The sequence below is a fragment of the Alligator sinensis genome, unplaced genomic scaffold (assembly GCF_000455745.1).
Source record: "Alligator sinensis unplaced genomic scaffold, ASM45574v1 scaffold71_1, whole genome shotgun sequence".
Lineage (NCBI taxonomy): Eukaryota > Metazoa > Chordata > Crocodylia > Alligatoridae > Alligator > Alligator sinensis.
The window spans coordinates 3,095,312-3,117,238 of record NW_005841834.1 but is presented as its reverse complement, the minus strand read 5'-3'; the positions used below and the strand labels follow the sequence as shown (position 1 = coordinate 3,117,238).

General features: G+C 43.6%; 1 long non-coding RNA gene across 4 annotated transcripts in view; it reads right to left on the bottom strand.

Moving 5' to 3' along the window:
• The window catches only part of LOC112549752, a 30,455-nt gene that overhangs the window by 6,311 nt on the left and 2,217 nt on the right, over positions 1–21,927 (bottom strand). For 2 of the 4 annotated variants that reach the window (XR_003093261.1, XR_003093262.1), the window contains exon 1: positions 7,315–8,509. The exons of 1 other annotated variant lie outside the window; for it this stretch is intronic. This is a non-coding gene — a long non-coding RNA (uncharacterized LOC112549752). Of the gene's footprint in view, positions 1–7,314; positions 8,510–21,693; positions 21,900–21,927 lie in introns of those variants that run through there. One more of the 4 variants, XR_003093264.1, reaches the window with a different exon arrangement.

Here is a 21,927-nt window from a genome sequence, read left to right as displayed (position 1 = left end):
AATTTACAGTAAAATATTTCTAAAAGCTTGTTGTTGAAATACATCTGTTTTGATTCCTTAGTAAAGAGAGAGGAAAGGCAAGAAGCTCCAACTTCTGTTTATTATGGCACTGACTCAAGATAAGCCTTAAAATTACTTTTTAGTGTACAAACAGTGTGGTTTCCCCATCAAAAGCGTTTTTGTTATAAAAGAGCTTTATTCAGGAAAACATTGGGGAAACTCACTTTTTAATTAGAGCAGCAAACTTCTGACCAGTCTTAGGCCAAAAGTATGGGATTTTATGATGCTTCTTTTCCTGATTATAAAAGAAACAACAAGTGCAGCAGAACCAATATCATCTCATGGGGATTCTCAAAGTTCAGCTACACTGAGAAAAAATAAACCAGAAACTGTAACACTGAGTGTGCTTTCTTAACTTTTTGAGGACTTGTTTAAACCCTGTGGAGGGGGAGGTTAGCTCATGGTGGTTTTTCCTGTGTCCATGACCCTCGTAGTGTTAGATACGTTAAAAACACGTTTCATTAATTTCCTCTCCTCATAGATACACATCCTTATATTTAACTTCATTTTTATTTGGAGTTTATTTGCATTTTTTTTTATTAGTTAACTAAGAGTAGGTCAAATGTAAGATTAGGTACTTTTTTTCCTTGTCCTCAAAGGAATAAGAGTTTTCCTTTCACTGAACATTTTTAGTAATTTTGGATACTCACAATAGGTCATTGTGCTCAGTGATTTCAGCTTGTCAGTAGAATTTAATCTTAATCTAACTGACTTCGAAAAATTCAATTTTCAGACCACCCAGAATAGTACATAATCACCTAAGATACTGAAAATATTTAAAATAAATGCTAAATTGTTTTTACAAAGACTGACTTCAATGAGATTCAAATTAAAACCAATCAGCATGCCAAGTTTTGGGATAAACTGAACCCCCCCACCCCTTTACCCCCAGATTCCGTCACATAATAAAGCACAATAAGCCAAAATAAGAATGTTCTTAATTTTAAACATTCTGTACTACTTTCATGTAAATGCCATCATTTCTTGTACCCTATTTATTCAAGGTTTGGGGCTCTGTTGATGAGGTCAAAAAGGACAGTTCTATGGAGCAGGATGTGTTGCATCTATACAGTTTGGTAGAGTGAAAAGGACTCAACATGGGGCTTGTACAAGGTTTTCTGATTTTTAAACACTTAGCACTTTTTAATATTTGACTTTTAAAATTGTCCTTGGTCTAACAATGCAACAATTGGCAATTCTAGTCAGGGCTGAATTGTTGTGTTCTGGTCTCTCTGAGAGATGAACCTACCTAGAAGCTGTTATATACTTTTCTAAGAAAAACCACTAAGGAAAATTTAATGCTTTGCAAACATGTTTGTTGGGAGGGAGTTAGAAGGCTGGCAAACAGAGATAGGAAGACTTTATACCAGCCTATCAGTCTGGCAGTTTCTGGGACAAATCATAGAAAAATTGCTGCAAAAAAGCAAATGTATAAACTAAGAAGCTACTTAAATAATGAAGAATAAAAAAATAGAAAATCTGGGATGCTGTACATTGCTGGAATTTACAGGTAAGATTTTACATCTCAATACTACAGTAAAATACGGACATACTGGGCACCTCTGCATGAGATGCTGACTGTGCAATAACGTGACACTACTGCACAGTAGTGTTGCATGGCAAAAACTGTGCCAACATGCTACTGTGCAATAATATTAGGCTACTGCACTGTAGCATCACTTAAAAGGCGTTTGCCAGCACTACTGCACATTAACTCCAGTTACTGTGCATTTATTTAATACTTGTTTATACAAGTACTGTGCAATAACCACTGCGCAGTAGCATCTCATGGAGCTGCACCCACTGAGGTTGCTGAAGGAGAGACAATTTGGAAATGGTATGCTAAAATAATTGACTGAAAACCATTCTCTGGAAAGAATGAAAAAATGTAATAGAAACCCCCCTGTAAAAGTGTTACCTTCACCCCAAGAAACAGAACCCATTATAAAAAAGATGAACCCATTGGTGAAAAAGATGCAACTGAGAGCTACAGCTCCTGAGATCCACATCATGATTTACTAGTCTGAGCACTTGAGCTGAGACAGGAACTATTGTTTGCTAACAAGATGACAACTTTTACCTAAGGTACAGTCCCTGTCCCTGTCCAAAGCATGTTCCTACATTCAGTCCTAATAAGGTTACAGAACAACTTCTGGATAGTGTGATCTGACGTTATTTAAGTACCCCAGTGGAAGCTGGGGTAAAGAACACATGTTAAGGTGGTAATCATCAGTAATTCTATGCAATCAGTGGGTGCATCTACACATGCCTTTGATGCAGGATCAGTTTACTCATGCGTAAACTACTCACAAGAAAATGTTTGTGGGCAGGCGTTTACACATGTAGGGAACTGCTCCTGTTTCCTAGGGCCATGCAATGGGCCCCTACCACCACCAGGGGGAGGGCTAGGAAGGGAGCACCAGGCCAGGAGACCGCTATCTCCTAGCCAGGGCTGGAACATTACCCTGGTCCCTGCCCCTGCAGTAGGGAGCTCCTGGCCCTGGCTCCTTGATCAGGGACAGGAGACTTGCTGCAGGAACGAGCTGCAGGGGAGGGGCAGGTCCCACCTTCCTGCTCCGATGGACTGGTGGGGCAGCTAACAGCTAGCTCACTGCTAGCTTCCCCACCAGCAGATTGGAGCAGGGGCCTGGGACCTACCCCACCCCTGCAGCTCTTTCCAAGCCCTGTGCCTTGATCACCCTACTGGGGCACAGGGCTGGGAGCTACCCCTGACCAGGACAGTTCCTATACCTCAACCCACACGTGGCACAGAGGCTGTGGAGCCTGTTCTCTGCTCAGATCGGCAAGTTCAGACCTGGGTGGGGAACAAGCTGGGGAGCTTCTTCCCTACTCAGCTCTGTGAGTGCAGAGCAGGGTGTGGAACAGGATGGGGAGCTTGTTTCCCCACTCAGCTCCACAAGTGCAGAGCTAGGCTGGGAACAGGCTGAGGAGCCTGTTCTCTGCTCAGCTTCATGAGTGTGGTCAGCCACTTACCATGGGATGGGAGATTTCTCCCTGCCGCTCAGAAGCTGGGGTGGGAACTATTCCTCCCTGCCTGGACAGCAGGAAGCTCCAAGCCCCCTCCTCTGCCATTGCGATCAGGAAGACAGAGACTAGGAGATCCTTATCTCCCAGCACCAGCTTCTCAGTTGTGGGGCCAGCATTAGGAGACAAGGGTCTCCTAGTTCTGGCCTTCAGTGTGGAGCTGGTGCAGGGAGTTCCCTGCTGGCAGGGACTGGGGATCTTGTTCCCTGCTCAGCTCCTTGAAGTTCCCAAGCTTGTTCCTCCACCCAGCTCCATGCTGTGGAGCTGAGTGGAGAACAAGTTTCCCAGCCCCACCAGCAGGGAGCTCCCAGCACCAGCTCTGCCCCATGGGGCTGACCCTAAGAGACCCTTATCTTCAAGTGCCAGCCCCACAACCACAGAGCTGGTGATGGGAGGTAAGGATCTTGATCTCCCAGCCTGCCCTCCCCCTGCCACGGCTCCATGATCACAATGGTGGAACAGGGGGCTTGAAATTACCTGCTGCTGGGGCAGAGGAACATGGTCTCTGCCCCAGCTCCTGGGAGCAGGGAGAAATCTTCCACCTCCTGGTCAATGGCTGACCAAGAGCAGCTTTGCTCCTAGTCAGTCATCTACATGAGCACTACTGCTCCATTACTAATTGAAAGTAAATTTGCTACTTGGATTTGCTATGTGTAGATGCACATGCTTATTTCACAGTAAACTACACTACTGTGCAGTTAAATGTCTCATGTGTAGAGACAACTCACCTAGTGTATACCAAGTACAGGTCAGAGGATGTAACAGTTACCTCCTCCAAAGGGAAAAATTGATTCAGATACTGAATCACTGATAAATGAGATAAGGAAAGGAAAGTAATTAGAGATATGATACCCAAAATTAATACATTACAAGTTCTTAAAATTCTGAATTACTAGCAGGGATACTAGTTTTCCCTGATAAAAAATTGCAATGTCTGTGATAAAAATTGCAAATTCTCTGATTAAAAGCCCCAAATCCATGATTAAAATGAAATACCACTCTATATATATAGGTATCAACTGAATACAATGTTTTATTGATATATTTACCATTTTAAAGCAGTTTGGAAGCCCACCATTGCCTCAGTTGCTATAACAAAATAAATTCTAAATACCTGAAAATTTTGATATTTGAGTTTGTGTTTTTTATCATGGAAAATCAGAGCTTCCCCTTCCATCTTAGCTCACCAGGACACTGGTCCATGCTCATCACTCTTAAGCCACAGCCCCCCAGCCCCACTGGAGCCCCTCATTCCCCACCCACAGCCCTGCTGATGTCCCTCATCCCCAACCACAGCCCCCTGGACCCTGCTGGTGCCCACATATGCCCACTCGGGTCCACAGCTCCCTGTCCCTGCACAGCAGCACCCATGCCCTGGCTGCCATCCATGGGAGGCAGTGGCTGCTGCAGCCCAAGTGGGGAGCCTAGCTCCCCCCTACACAGAATGCACAGCTGGAGCAGAGCCCATGGTGGGGGGCAGGTGCGGGCTGCCTGCTGTGGACTCAGGCATGGGGGTAGCTTCCCACTGCTGTGTACACTCCTGGTGGGGCAGGGAAGGCCTGTGTTCCTCCGATCTGTGTGCTTGGGCTCCCCACCCTGCTGCCTTCCACTGGGTCCTCTGCAGCCCAGTGGGCAGGAACTGGCAGAGCAGAGCACGGCTGGGCAGGGAAGCTCCTTGCCACCACTGCGAGCCCCACACTGCTCTGGCAATGCATCCTCTGCCTGCCCAGCAGCAGCAGGAGTGGCGATGTGGGATTGTGGCCCTTGGTGCTCCAGGGCAGGCAGGAGGCACATTGCCAGGGCAGCATGGGGCTCACAGCAGTGGCAAGGAGCTTCGTCACCTGGCCCCGCTCTGCCCTGCCACACTGGATTCCACCCACTGGGCTGCAAAGGCACTGGGGGAGGGCAGCAGGGTGGCAAGCCCAAGCCTGCAGACGGCAGCCTGCATCCGCCCCCAACTCACACACAGAACTGGGGGGCACATTCTCCCCTGCCCCCCACCCCAGGAGTGCACATCAGATGAGCCACCTGCAGCCCCATCCCCCTCCTTGCCAGGGCCCTGCAGCTGCATATTGTAGCCCTGGGCCCCAGGCCTGCCCTGCCTAATTCCCTCCCTATGGGGTCCTCAATTCCCCCCTCCTGCCAGACTTACCTGTGGGAGCTGCTCTCCAGGCTGCCTAGCAGCCATGTGCATACACATGCCCATGGTGCCCCCCGCTGGCTGCCCTCCTTCCATTCTGCCTAGCCTCTTGCTGGCTGGAATGCTACTGGCCTGCAGAGAACTCTTTGCAAAACAGCAAACCCCTTGTTTCTCCATTAAAATGAAAAATTTGTGTTTTTCTTGGGGAAAAAGGAAAATCCACGTTTTTTTCTGTTTTCCTGTGGGAAAAGGAAAATCCAGATCCCTGATTATTAGCGTTTTCCTACTAATACTAGGAGATGTGCAGGCAGGAAACCGCAGAGAAGAGAGTGTCTGGAGATAATTTGGCAGAAGGATGGTTTATAACCACTGATTGAGAAGTGAAAGTTAAGAACACCATCTCTGTCTACACAGTACAATGTCCAGAGATACCCAGCCTGCCTAGGCTACTCTGACTAGGCTAATTCTAGTTATCCTGGGCAGAATGCCATACTCACATATCTATACAGCTTCTAGACACCTAGCTTATTCACATTAGACATACCCTGGATGTAAGGATGCCATACAGGAGAAACTCAAGTGAATAGAAATAAAATGTGACAGTCTATATCTAACAAATGTAGCAAATTAGGAAAGATATGTGTATGTTTCCTCAAGAAAGTAAAAACTCAAGTCACGTGGGACACTGGTGATTAAAATGCCTGAAGAATTATTGGAAATAGAAAATGGGCTGTATAGCTGAGCAAGATGTTAGAACAATTTGTGGCACCAAACTTATCTAACATCTCTCCCAACTATTGGTCCCATAAAAGATTTCACACAAAGAAAAACCTTGTTTCTTACATATTTCCTGGGTCATCACAACTACAACCACACTCCAAGCCTAGTATAACATATGTAGTTCATTCAGTCCTAGGTACTGAAAGTTTAAAAGCAATATTTGAGCCAGAAGAGACTGGGAACTTTGACATAAGGCACTAAACTAATCCAAATAATAAAAGATCTTAACTAGTGATGTGTGATCAAATGGACATTATATGGAAGGGATGAATGGGGCTGGGACATGTGGCAGACAAAATCTGAACATCCAAAAGATATTCAGCAGACAAAAACCTTTACAGATTGCATAATTTTCAAAGGCAGTTGTACCAAGGACAAAGGAATAAAACAGCAAAAAAGAAAACAACTCCTAAACAGAGAGGATGATCATGTTCATTTTCAACCAGCAGTAACCCTGACCCATTAATCAAATTGCACATGATTTGCAAAAGCCTCAGCAGATGCTGAAACAGTAGTTCAAATTGTTTTTCCATGGGGATGGAGACACAGGTCAGATCCCAAATGTAGGGACATATCAAGTTACACAACCAGTAATCTGCGCAGAAGACTTGAATATCAGTGCCTCCTCTGCTTTATAAAAAAGGAAAAGAATCTCTTATTTAGGGATCTCCTAAATAAAAAATGGATCACAAAATCAAATAATTGTTAACAAACAAAAGTACATGTTCAGAAAATGGAGAGTAGTGAACACTACTGTGCATCAGAAATTGAATTTAAAAAAAAACCCATACCAGACAGACAATTTTCCCCTCTAATTCAAGATGTACTAAATAGGTTAGGGAGTAAATCTTAATAATTTTTTGTCCACGGTTAAGAAAGGGCTATCCTTTAAGGTTAATGGCCAAACAAAACTGTCACCTCAAAATCTTAATTACTCCATGTGTCTTCATGAATGGATTACGGTCCTACTCAGTTTAATATAAATGTACTTGTTTCTTTCCATCAATGATGCAAACAAAAGTGCACTTGTCAGGGATCTTTCAGTGACATGGACTGGGTTAATGGGGGAATGGCAAGATCAGGCACATTGAGATCTTATTGAGGAGAGAGAAATTATGTTGTAGTTAGAAGTAAGGGCACTTGTACATGTGATGTAATTGCCCTTTTTAGCAATTTAATTGCCCCTTTTTAGCGATTTAATAACATCACACTTTACACGTGCAATGGTATATTGCATTTTAATTTCATCACACTGTATACATGCGGCAGTCTATAGCAAATTAAATTACCTTGTTATGTATCCAAATAAAACACATCCTGATGTATTTTAGTTTGCTATGTAACAAATTGCAGTGATACATCCATCCCCAGGGCTCCCCACAGCTCACGGGCTGCTCAGCCCACTGGCAGCTCACTCCCCAGCCGCGGACAGGCTCTGCAGGGGAAATAAAAGAGTGGCAAGAGGCTTGGCAGGCTCCCAACACCCCATGCACTGTCCCCACTGACTTCCTGCTGCCTGGGGCAACCCAGGAGCAGTGTGGGAAGGAGGCAGGAGGGTGGCTGGGTGTGCTGGCGGCCAGTGAAGGCGGAAGGGATCATGCACAGGGCACTGGAAGCCCTGGAAGGAAAAAAAAAAGTGGTGAGGGGCCTGCTCACCAGCACCCTGCCTGGGCAGCCCTGGGCGGGGCATCACTGCTGCAAAGGGAAGGACTGGGGCTCCCCACAGTTCCAGGGCTGCTTAGCCTGAGAACAGCTTGTCCCCCTCAAAGGAAGATGGTGATCCTGGAAACTTGGATGCTGTTGACTGGACTGACATAACACTCATACTGACAATTCAAATATAAAGCCAAAACAACCCTATTGAACCTGAAGGCAATTGTGCATGAGAAAGTAAATCACTAAAACAATCTACTGACACTTGAGGTTGGCCAATTGTAGTATGTGGTATTCCATCCATAACAGTGGTGACATGAATAAACAAAATAACATTGAGTTATGGTATAAACACTGTATTAAATCCAGTTTATAGTTCTGGACAATTTGTGATTATGTTTATTCAATAGATGGTTTAATAAATAGCTTATCATATGCTCAGTGCCTTGAATGGCATAGTTATGTCACGGATCATATAGAAACTGCTATTTTATAAAGAGGTATGAATACTTTTGAGAATTTAAACTATTCAAAACCATCTAATTTTTGAGTAGTGAAACTATAATAATCACAGAAACTCTCTGCTTAATGGGGGATAAACTGAGGAGGCATACAGAAGTTTCTACCTTTGGTCTGGAGCATATGAAAAAGGAGAGTGAAAAAAACTCAGCTGACAAAACAGTTATGGACTATTGCTAATAAGTCAAAGGCAGGGATTGAATATTATATTTTAAAAGAAATGTTGGGACAGCATTACATTTATGAAGGGGGTGTAACACTTCCAAGAAAATGTCAGAGGTATAATTACCTGTACCTTGTCTTTTTTAAGGATCTGAGGTCTGCTGAAAAGGTCTAAGGGGACACTTATGGGAAGCAGGGTGCAGTGTGGCAGAAGAAGTATAATGTGGTGTGTCCCAAAAAGGACTCAGCAACAATGGGCTGCATGCAAACTGTGTTTGGTTTTGGGTACTGAGTTTAAAGCTCTACTTTAAAACTGTCTCCAGCCTGACAATTGAACATATCTATCATACTCGGATTCTTGTATGATGATTCTAAAAGGCTTTTCAGGATGGAGATGACCAATATATTAATATAATTGTTTGTTTATGCCATCAAACTCTCTTATTAATCAAAACAAATTATACTGAAGCACAGAGATATACCTTGAAAGGTAAATTATAGAAATTTCTTTAAACATCTTTCATTTTCCATATTAAGATATTTGTATGAATTATTTCCACTGGATCTCTTGTGGGATACAATATAAAATATTCAGTTACACTATATAAATGTATAATTCTTACCATATCTGCAATCAATACAACATGTACTACAGTCCTTGAGAGAGATTTCCTAATGCTATGTTATTAATGGTCATCACAAGCACCATAGAGCCTTCTTTATAATTACATTTTAAAACATGGCAAGAACAAGAAAAAGCCCATATGGCCATCTAGTGTTTACTGTGAAAAATACACCTGAGCAATTTCTTTTCACAAACATTATTTACCATTTGGCAATGTTTTCATAACTTCTGTAGTGCATACTTTTTCTAGCAACCTGGAATTTGTAACATTGTTACACTGAAATTCAAAGCAAATTAGTCTCCTTTACCAGCTTCATATAATCTCATTCAATAAACTCCAGCGCTTATAGCACTGGAGTGTATTGCTCCTGGGTACTGTGTTTACACGTGTGCCTGGGATCGCAGCACGTGAGCTTGGTCAGAGTGGCCCCAGCTGGCAGAAGGCCTGGGGGACCAGCTTGCCAGCCAGAGGCTGTTCTGACCCAGCTCAACATGCTGTGCAAAGGCTGACTGGGGTACAACGGTGCTCCAGTGCAGGGCTTATTAGTTAACTCCAGCCTAATGGACCAGCATGTGTAGACACCAAGACATATACTGCAGAGCTAATTAGGCATCTCTGCAGTAAACATCTCATGTAGATGTGCCCACTGTATCTTTCTCTGTCTAAACTTTCATGCTACACTCACTATTATGGAATCTAACTCTCTTTAAAACATCCTCTTCTACAAGGGATTTTTAAAAGAACATAAGCAAGTTATGTGACTCCATTGAATTTTACTGTGAATTGGGTACCTAAGTCCCTTTGGCCAGTGGCGATGCATAGCAGGGGTAGCTTAGGCGATGGGCAGGGGGGCAGGTGGGAGCACCGGTGCCACTCCTGCGAGCACCATCCGGGGAGTGGGAGTGCCGGATGAAGCGCTGTGGCCACTTCTGGAAGCATAGCGGCCACTTCCCAGTTGGTGAGATTGGCCATGGGGGGACCCCCCGCCCCAGTCGCTGACTGGTCAAGTCCCTTTAAAAATCAATGAGACACTTTACAGCTAATTACTGACAATCAAAAAGCTCAAGGCTGAATGGACTCAATCTTTACAGGTTAGTCTAAGCTGTGTAAAGCAAGTGAAAAGACATTCACTTTTGATTCTGGAAATGCAGCCACATGTCTGCAGTGGCTCAGGCCAGGAGCTGGTATGGGTGTGGTGCTAGAGCATGCCTCCCTGCTCAGCTGGAGCAGAGCACTTGGGCAAAGAAAGTAGTAGCCCACTTACCCTGTGAAGGAGGTTTGTGGGGGGAGGTGCAAAACAGCTTAGGGGACTGAGAGTTAAGTTGAATCTAGAGGGGATCTGGGCCAGAAGTTCAATAAACCAATTTAACTTAAATCAGTTAAGTCTGATACTACATCCAACCAGGTTTATCTTAAACCACTTTCAGCCATTTTGAGTTCAGTTTATATATGCTGAACTTCTGGGCTAGGGACAAAAATTACACATAAACCAGTAAAAGTAACCAGAAACTGATTCAAATCTGTAACACAGAAGTTCAGTGAAATTTCAAAATGGCTGAAACTGGTTTAAGATAAACCTGGATGGATGCAGTATCAGACCTAACTGATACAGGTGAAATCAGTGTATTGAACTTCTATGCCGGATCTCCTCCAGATTCAAGTTAACTCATAGTCCCCCAATATCCCAGGATGCTTTACACATCCCCTGCAACCTCCACCACTCACAGGGTAGGTGGGCTAGCCACAGCGCAAGCTGTCTGTTCCTGCAGAGCAGGGAGGTGTGCTCTAGTGAATGTGACTTTTGGTCTGGGCCACTGAAAGCATGTGGCTGTATTTCTGGAATAGGAAATGAATGTCTATTCACTTGCTTATCAGTTCAATCTATGCAGGTTAGATTAATATGAAAAGATTGAATTGATTCAGCCTCACACTTTTTGACTGTACTTAGCCCTGCTGTGCTACAGATTTGAACTGGTTGTCAATCAGTTATACCAATTTATGTGTAATTTCTGTCCCTAGCCTACATTGCTAAGATGAACTGGAGTGGAACCATAGCAAACTTTGTCCTGAAAGATTTTGTGAACCTCCATTTTATATTCACAACAGCTCTCAAACTTAAGGGTTCCTGACTCCTTTCAGAATTAGGTCACAGTAAGCCATGTGTTGAAGTATGTATTTTATTTTTTTAAATTCATTTAATATGGTGTTGGCATTCTGTCATGCTAAAAAGGGGATTGGTTCTGTTTTACTTGAATTCTTTAAGAGTTTTGCCTTTGATTTCCATGGAAGCAAGACTGGGACCAAATCTGTCACAAAACCAGTTTTCATCTTGAAATTTTAGCTATGTGCAAATGCATTGTCATCTAATAAAGATGTGACTTACATTCTCATCTGAAACTTGAACCAAACCTTTTCTGCAAATTACAAAAAACAGGTTATTATATAATGTTTTTGTTCAACTCTAGTTGCAGACAGAAGCAAATGTGATGAAATGTCATGGGTGAACCAGAAGCCTGTGGAGTATATGTGGATTGACTACAAACAAAAACAGCTGAAATCTCATAAAAGAACAATTGTTTAATATATTTGAAGACTGAAGAGCTTCAGATAATTGTTATGTAAAACTTTTTGAGATTTAACCAGTGTTACATTTATCCTTACAGGAGACTTCTCCATTGGCAACTGACTTCAGTAATTCACTGTCATTTAATAAAATATTATGATGTTGTCCATTGTCATTGTCCTGCTCTGTGCTCATAAAATTTGGTACTGGCCTACATGTGCATCATTTTGTTAATTTTGGTACCAGAAAATTCATGACCTCAAGGAGACTATTTGTAGAAATGTATTTTCAAAAGAAGGTTGACAATGTCAATGTTATCACAACTGATGAGGAAAAGAGATTAGAAAGAGATTAGAAAGAGATTGGAAAGAGATTCAGCAGTTTCAATGGGCACTTTGGATGCAGTGGACTACTCCAGACTGTAGTGGAAATGTCTGAAAGGATTTAACTCATCAAGGCATCCCTAGGTCTTTATTAAATAGTGTAAAAAACATACCACAGGTCACTAGGCTATGCTGTTTCTACTTTCCCATGTGATACTATTGCAATAACACTTTCTCAGCAGTGATTAGGGTTAAACAAAAGAAGAGGTATCAGCTCATGAGAATATCTTAGAGGACATCAGAATGGATATATCTGAGAAAAATGTCAACAAAATGTGACCTAGCAAAGGGTCTTTTGGTACTTTTTAAATTACTGGATGGGTTCACTATCTGGAATAATGAATAACTAATGGTTCGGTAACTTTGACTTCACTGTTTGTCAGTGCTGGTGAACTTTTTAGGAGCAGATCAATGACCTGGATATACTGAAAAGTATAGCTTCAGATACAGCTGGGGCCATAGTAATAGTGTTTCACTTCATCAGACTATTTTTTTATGGATGAAAGAGTTGATACCAGAAGTGTATATATTTTAGCTAGGCCTGAGGCTTTCCAAGTAATCTGGGGGATTTGAACATGCACCTCCCAGAAAGTTTAGCAAACGAGCTATATCTAAACCCCTACCAGTTTTGAAAATCTCAGCAACCTGTTCCTGTCATTCAAATAAACCCAACACATTCTACATGATGCTGTATCACCCAAGGGAAAACTGGAGCTAACAGTCCTTTTGCAGAGAAGAAGGTACAGCTTTATAAAAATTACTATGATAGGAGCATTACAAATATCGACTTCAAGTCAATAGCAGTTTTGACAGAGACATCAAAAATCACAATAGGCATAGAACCCACTGTTTGAAATTGCCCTTCTAACATTTCTATGGAGCCATAATTGCAGAAGGCAGTACCCGCTAATGATTTGGGTTTATAAGAATCCGGGAACATCCATCTCTTAAATACTGTGTGGTTCCCCTATTGTTAACATGTCAGACCACCTTGAATTTTTTTGTCATTATTTTCACAGCACCCCACAGGGTAGAAAAGTATTATCATCCCATTTTTACAGATGAAGAACAGAAACACAGGGAGACTTACTCAAATGCAGCAGGATCACTGTTTCTGATCACTTAAACTCAGTGTAATGTCTGTCCCTAGCCCTGGGGGACATGGGGTCCCTGGGCAGGTGTGCAGGAGCCCACTGAGAGATCCCAGTGCTCCCCCAGGAACAGACATAGTGCTAGGGAGCTGGGCATGGCTCAGCCCCTCCCCCCTCCCCCTTGTCCGCTCAGTGACAGGCACCTGCAGGTATCATGGCTCCCTGCCTCTGCACCTACACCTGCTCCTGTGGGGGGAGGGAATGGGGGGTTTCTCAGTGGGCTTCCACACACCCACTGAGAGACCCCATGCTCCCTGGGAGCTAGTGCAGTGTCAGGGAACTGGGCATGACTGAGCACCACTTCCACCCCACCCCACTCCGTACCCCTCGTCAGCATCAGTGACAGGCATCTGCAGCCCACTTGGCTCCCTGGCACTGCACTGATTCACAGGGGGAGGGTGGGGGAAAGGGCACTAAGTTTTTCCATGGGCGTAGGGAAGCCCAGTGAGAGACCTCCATCCTCCCTCAGAGCCAGTACATTGACAGGCAGCAGACTGGGCTGGAAATGCCTGTTAGTGACTTGGCAGTGCTCTGCAATCTCCAGAAGCCTGGGAAGGCCGCAGGACAGTTCCCCAACCTGCTGGTCTTGGCAAGTGCAGGCAGTTCTGTGCCTCCCCCACCAAAGGGTGAAGCTGTGTTCTGTTTGCTCCCAACATAAAGTAGGGTGCTTACAGAAACCTGCATAGGTTTGAGCGATTCTGCCTTGGGCTTTTTGAATGTCTATACCTAGTCCTATTCTGACTTGATTAGTACTGTGTTGTGTTGTTACATGCACAAGGATAATTGCAATATTAATAAAATTATTTGTTTAAGAAACTGTATTTTATTTATTCACTGAGTAGATTTTTTCCACTTTCCACAGAAACCATAATTCATAGATTTCATAGACATTAGGGCTGGAAGGGACCTCAAACATCATCAAGTCCAGCCCCCTGCCCCAGGGGTAGGAAGTCAACCGGGGTCAAAGGATCCCAGCAAGATAAGCATCCAAACATTTCTTGAATGAGTCCAGAGTAGGTGCCTGTACCACTTCTGGAGGGAGTCTATTCCAGGTCTTGGGGGCTCTAATTCTTCCAGGATTAGTTTACCAGTAGCTCATTAACATTAAATTTGCCAAAATGTCCTTAGTTATTTCAAGTACTTCCAGATACTCTTTGAACCGGTTTTAGATGGCTTCCTATAAATTGCATGGCTCAAGGGATTAGTAATATAATACTCTTTCACCTGAAGGTTTGTGGTTCAACTCTAGCTCATGTCAATACTGATTAAAAGAAGGGAATCTAAAATGAGCAAATGCTATTACTCTGGTTACTAAATGACAATAGTAATATAATAAAAGCTGCCTTAACAATTGGCATTTTTGTTGGTCTAAACCCAAACAGTAAAGGTGGAAGGAATCTTAATATTAAACTCTATATTCCACCCCTTGGAAAAGGAATGGGTCACAAGGACAATGTGGAAAAGTAGCTCATGCTGTGGCTATAGCCCACACTGTGGCTAAATAGGGGACTTCACTTTCTAGGGCTGTCAATCCATCACCTTTCAGGAGCATTAAGTTCACTTAAAAAAATTAACTTTAGCAGAAAAGGATGTTATTGCTTTCAGTGAGGTCACTGAAAGGGTAATATCACTCTCAGTGATGCTAATGTGAAGGTACAGGGGTGACATGAGCTAATTGCATAGTTACTACTCTATTATTGATTTATGCTCTCCTGACATTTACAAAGAAATAAAATGGAGTTTACATTATACCTACTCTATAGTAAAATATAAGACACACAAACTATTTCAGACCATGGGAGTTTTTATTGCTGTATTACATATGCAGAGATGGGATTAAGAAAATGTGTACCATTTCTTCTTCAAAGTGTCTTCTACTGAAGCCTCAAAAATTGACCTGCACTTGATTTTGGGATTTTGGGATAGGAAAATGGAAGCTTCCTCATCTTCTGAATTGCTCCACTTCCCCAATGGATATTGACTTTGTTGGTCTAAACCCAAACAGCAAAGGTGGAAGGAATCTTAATATTAAACTCTATATTCCACCCCTTGGAAAAGGAATGGGTCACAAGGACAATGTGGAAAAGTAGCTCATGCTGTGGTTATAGCCCACACTGTGGCTAAATAGGGGACTTCACTTTCTAGGGCTGTCAATCCATCACCTTTCAGGAGCATTAAGTTCACTTTAAAAAAGTGACTATCTGACTATCATAATTATTTCAGTTTAGGCCCAGAAGAAGTCATATATGCATTACAGCTATAAATTTTATTCTACACATTTTCATTTATTGAAAACTAATCATCAGAGCTAAAAGAAGATACATGAATAATGAAGCAGTGCTGGTTAAAAGATGCCTCTGTCAGGGACAGATCCAGGGTGAGGTGGAGTAGCATGGTCGTATCCCCCGCTTCCACAATACCTCACGTGCTGGAGGCTCCAGTTCCTCTCAGCCCTAGACACCTTGGTCCTCTATGAAGTCCAAGAGTAAAATAATCTGAGGGCATCAAACAAGGAGCAGGTGAAGAAATGGGGACCCACCCATTGTGGTTGCTGTCCCCAGCTGACTCGGAGGCAAGGAATGCTCCAGGACCACTCCTGTTCTTATCCAGCTGGGTCTGGACAGAATAGCTGTATAGGGTGTCAGGCTTGGCAGCAGCAATAGCAGCAGTGGAAGGGTACCTGCTTCCTGCCCCCAAGTCAGTCAGGGACAGCAACCCCTGTAGGAGAGGGGAAGGAGAGAATGGGAGGGGAGCAGAGGTGCCTGAACTGTAGGGGAGGGGATACCGAAAGTTGGGGAGTGGTTGGAGGAATTTATTACCTGCTTCATAAACTCAGTCAAGTCCCTGTTGCCCTGGTGCCCTTCCAGGGGAGAGAGCTGCAGCCAACCTTGTGACACCAGTCATATCTCTTGTACCCCGCTTTTTGAATTCCTAGATCTGCCTATGGCCTGCATATATTATGTGTTCCACTCTTACAAGAACATGAAAACAACTTGTATTGTCCTTATAATTTCCTCTCCATTCCAATCTGAACAATTCAGTGATTTGAGAGTGCACACTGTTCCAAAAGCAGAAAACCCTTGGAAAATGTTAGCAAAAACTGGTTTCACATTCTAGGCTTAACTTCGGTATCAGAAAAGATGGCTACACTTAAGTAGCTGCACTTCATCTTTTCACAATCCATCCCATGCCAGGCTACCTAGAGTGGGAAGCTAGGAGGTGATGCAGATGAGTGTGGAACCAGTGAAGGCAGGTACGGAATTCACTTCTTGAAACTCTAGAGCCAAACAGGATGATAGCTGAGGAATCTGGCATTTTTGTATGCTTCTAGGTCTGCCATATATGCACTGATTCTTAAAAGAACATGTCTCAATGCACCTAGCTCATTTCAGAGCCCAGAAAAGGGAGTTAGCAGCTGTGCTAACTGTAGATGAGTACCTGGCCTAGATCTGAGATGCACAGCACCTATTCATGCTTGTATGTGATAAAGCTACTGATATTACTGCCTGACTTCCAGAGTGAGGGTCTGCTGTGTCTATTAGTTAATCTAGCCTATTTATTTTAAGGCATTTATATGGATAATTACTATATTATCTTAGCATTTTACACACATTATCCTTGCAACATGCCTCTGAGTCAGAAAAGTTCAAGATTCCTTAACGGGCTAAGAGAAAAATCACATAGTAAGTCTTTCATGAATCAGGGACTTTAACCTAGATTTCTCAACTCTTATGATGTTGCCTTAACTACTGAACCATTTTTTCCTCCCTTTAGATTGTCCTATCCTGAATCTTACCAAATTCAAAAATACAGTCCACTGTAACATAAGGAACTGAACTATGTCCCTAAACCATGTTCTCAAATCAGGAACTCATAAATATAAAAACAACACACAACCCTTTTGAAAATAAAATACAAAATAATAAATGTACAAGTTATACATACTGGTCACACACAGAATCAAGTCCAATGTGATATGGAGGTGGTAGCCCACACAGCACAAAAATACTTGCTTCCCAAGGGCATCCCTTACAGCTCTTTCCCCACATGCCTTTTAAATTTGATGGGGACAGCTAGCTATGACCTTGAAGTGGTAATTTAATCCTGGATGCTGCATCCCTGTTTCTTCCATCTGTGACTACTCCTAATTTCTGTTATATTTTTGTTCTCATTCCCAAGAACATACGACACTAATTTAACTATACACTTATAATGCTACAAGGTTTCCCTAGCAAAGATATCTATAACAATTGTCTCAAAACATTTATAATATTCTAAGCATTTAGAATTCTTTAGGATACTGTCCGTTGACACAGATATTATCTGATATATCCTGTTCCTAAAAACACTTAGGTCAGTAACTCAGCAGAACAAAAACTACATCAATAATGAAAATCCATGAAGTAGAAGTAAGATGGCTGTGTTGCAGTAAAATATGGACTTTTTTTCTATTTAATAGGCATGACATCATTTTGTATATGGTATCCTTATTTTTTTCACGTTTTTGTGGTTGCCTAGTACATTAATGTTACAAATGATGTATCAAGTGAACACACACATCACCTAGAAAACTACTGTGCTAAGTTTGTTTCTAGAATTAGGTTTTTATTTTAAATTAAGCTTTTAGGTTTGTAGTATGTTTAAAATACTAAAATGGCTTCTTGACCTTTTGGCTAAGAAGCAACATTTACTTTTAATGTTTTAAATAGCATGAGGTCATCTCTTATACAAGAAATATTTATACTTAAGCTAATGTCTGTACTACGTTTAATTGAAATCATGTTATAGCTCAAGATTTTTATTGTCAATGTGAAAGAGGTTTTAATTTTATAAGACCATAGAATCCATTGATGGCATCTGATGAAGTAGGACATTGCATACAGAAGCTCATACATATCTGTACCAGTTAGTCTCAAAAGTGCCACCCTGCCCTAACTTCTGCCTGGCCAGATTAATATCATTGAACAAAATATTAAGAATGTGAGAAAATCACAAAGACATAGTTGAGCTCCAAATAACAGTGTGTACTAACTACATACAAATATACAAGGCGTAGCTACCTACTGCCACTGCTGTCACTCAGGCCTGATCTTCCTTAAAGAACTGAGCCGTTTGTGTTTGAACAGGTTACACTGAACCAGTTTAAGTACACACAGTTTGCTGAAGCCACATCAGTTTGCTAAATCTGTTTACATTTTGTACTATGTTTATACCATTTAATTTGCAAAATCTATCATATAGTTCCCAGATCAGATGCTAGAAACAGTGAAATCTGGGAGTTTTCTAAAGGCCAATATTGTGGGAAAGAAATGTCAGCTTGTCAGTTAAGCTTTAACTTGAGTAATTAAAGCTGCTGGAAGGCATTCTGTTTAAACAGATGATTAGAGAAGTTGGGGCATTTCTATATTTGAACATTCTAGGAATATTTACTAGTTTAATTTCTTTACTGTAAATGATATCCCAAAACTGGTAAAAGGTAATTTTTCTAGGTCAAGTCTATACTAAGAATTGAAACATTCCTAATGGCACCAGAGAGACAGAACCAATTTAATGGTTCAGTGCGTACACACTAGCTCTGCCAATCCTTGTTCGTAGCTGCTGCAGTTTAGCCATGCTTCCACTCTAGCTCTGGTTTTAACTGCTTCATTTACAATGTTCTCTGCCCAGAGTTCCTGACACAACTTCTAGACCTGTGGATCCAGGGGAATTTAGAGGAGCAACCAATACACTATATCAGCCAGTAATGGGGAAAAATCCAAACCATGTCAGTCTGAATCGTTTAAGAGAAGTCCACATTGGATAGATTGTGCAGTCTTAGGGATATTTATCTAGGCTGGAAGCAAGCCTAGTTTAAACAGTATTAGCTGTGCAAGTAAACTCTTTGGATCATGTTTGTGTATGAATCTGAAGTATTTTACAACATGTTAGGAGGGAACAATACATTTCTCAAATAAAACAACATTTTAAGTCACAGAATATGTAATGTATTTTTAGAAATGATGCACTCAAGCATTTAAAGAGTAACTATATAGTGTTGTGAAATATTTTGCTATTTAAAATAGTAAACACTAAATAATGCGAATTCATGTATTCACTAAAAGTTGTAATAAACTTGTTATGTTTTGAATTATTTGCCCAGTTGTATAAAGCATCCCATAGATAGCCTCTTATTGGCTTCCTTGGGTCAAGCAACATAATCAAGGTGATATCTCTAAATATTATTCATAGTTATTGTTCCACTTAAAGCACAGTAATAAACTAGTTATTAGGATATCTGCACAGCACTGTACTGTACTGCCCAGACATAATCGTAAATATCTACAACATGCACTTGTCTTTAAAACAAATCTCATCTGAGGATTTAATAGGATACGGTAATGTATGAGAGATGTTGTAGCTGTGATGGTCCAGAAATTATGCGAGAGGTAAGGATTTCTTAGGGTGATACCATTTATTGGACCAGCTATGTTTAACAGAACACACTGGCCACGTCCACATGAGCATGGACATTTGGTTCCCCAGGGGCTATTAGCAACAGGACACCTTGTGCTGCCACTAGTTGTCCCCTGGGAATGCCTGTGCCATGCACCCTCTGGAGTGTAGTAGGTTACCCAAGGTGGGGTAAGGGAGGCTGGGGCCAGCACTGGGATGGCCCCAGCATCCTTACCTGGCGTCTTGGGGGACTCCAGGGGCTGCAGCAATGGCGATCCTGCTGCTTGGAGCGTGGCCAGCTGCTGGAGTGTGGCTCTGCCTGGCCAGGCTCTGGTTTTGAGCCACACATGCTGTGCCTGAGTGCGCCACTGCTTTTTTTTCGCATGCGTATTTTTGACCCCTGGATATCCAGTGATCAACTTGCCCCCCAGCCCTCCGATGCTCCTCCCTTCAGCATGGAGAACAGCTGAATGTGCGGTATGTGCCACTGCAGACATGTGTACTGCACAGCTGCACTTGGGATGCAGCCACTTTGGACAAGGGAGCACAATACCATTTCCTACCTCTACATAGCTGCCCTATGATTTCTCAGACATACATCAGCTTCCACCATGCTACATTTTATGAAGTACTAGACTCTAGTTCTAAAAACAACCAAACTGCAATAATAATTCTCAAACACTTCCTTCATGGCATGGTTTGGATAGGGATGATCCTGCCTCAGGCAGGGGTTGAACTAGATGACCTCTGGAGGTCCTTTCCAGCCCTCCTTCTCTATTACTTTTTTTTTCTCTGCAGCTCCTGGGATGTGTTGTGTAACTGCTCCGCTGCAGGAGGTTTTTGATCTTCACCGACGGTAAAGTGCCAGCACCTGACAACAGGTGAAGCTGTGCTCGTGCTGGATGAGTTCTATCACGTCCTTTGTGCCTATGCAAATATATTTGGCATGACCCCTCCTTTTCCTCTTCCCCCCATCCTGCGCAAATAATTTGCAGGGGTGGCTGCTCTGTCTGTGTTGGATCCAGGAGAGGAATACAAACGGAGGGGCAGCGTCTGCTGCAGACGTGCCCTTTCCGGGCATGTATTTCATTTCCTTGAGGCAGGAGCCTCGGCAGAGCCGCGGAGGCAGCTGGCACATCGTTCTCTCCTGTGCCCACTAGATGGCACGGCTCGGTCTCGCAATGCCGCCGCCGCGGGCGTGCTCTGGCACGGCGGGGTGTTGATCATCATCAGGCTCGCGCTGCCCCGAGCCCGGGTTCATTTCCCTGCCTCGTGGCAACAACTTCCAAAGTTCAGGGCGGCAGAAGCGGAAATGGCCCCTCTCAGGCTGCCAGGGACTGACGCTAATCGGACTGAAACGGCCAGGAGGGAAGGGACAGCCGTGGTTGCTCCCAGACCACGAGTGACCCCGTGGAAGGGCTCGCGGTCAGCACCGAGGGTTGAAGGGGAGAGCCCTGTGTCAGCACTAGCTGAGAGGCCAGTCCTGGCTCCAGCTTGCCCGCGCCCAGGGCAGGAGAGCCAGGATCGTCTCACTCACATCTACGCCCCCAGCTCTGCTCCGTCCGCAGGACTCGGTGCAGCCAGGCCCGGGGGAGCCGGGCCCCAGGTCTGCAGCAGGCCGGGCAGGGCGCGTGCTGCCAACGCAAACAGCGCCCACAGATAGTTGCCAAGGGCACCTGAAACATCTCTGCATTACACCTTGAACCAGGCTGCTCCTAGCGCCGAGTTTTTATTGCCCCGGCCATAAATGGTTGTAAAGTCTTGCAAATCTTTCGCTGCCCCTAGCAATTAATAGCCCTATTTTTTTTTCCCCAAGGCAACAGCGCTTTGCCCTGGAGCTCTTGGAGCCCAAGACAAGGGGTTTGGTGCCTTCAGAATCTGATTTCTAGCCTTTAAAAAAGTGTTTCTAGTTTGGGTACAAATAACCCAGGATGGGTCCTTTTATCCCCCACCTAAGGCAATAGAAGTGGAAAGGAGGGGGGGGGGGGGCATAGGGAGGGGGGGGGGGGGGGGCCATCCGTATCTGCTTGGGAATGGGCACTAAAACTGTGCCAAGCACAAACTGATCATGGTCAAGAAGAGCTGGCTGTGGTTATGGGGCAAAATAAACCAAGTACAACATAGCCACCACCACCCCAAGCGGGTTGATCCTATTTCCTATAATAAAGGAAGCAGCAACCTGTGACCCGAAGGGAGCGCGGTCAAGAGGGAGTCATCACAAGGGGGTCATTTGAAGGCCCTCGAGGGGCTCTCGCAGGTGAGCTGGAAGATCCGCCTCAGCCAAGCGCTCGGCCTCGTCGGGAGATGTTTGCGAGGGCAGAGAAACAGCGCCCGGGCCCCGTGAATGATTTACAGGGGAGCAGCCCGAGCTCGGAGCGGCTCCGCCGCAGGGCGGGGAGCCCCAAGCCTCTCT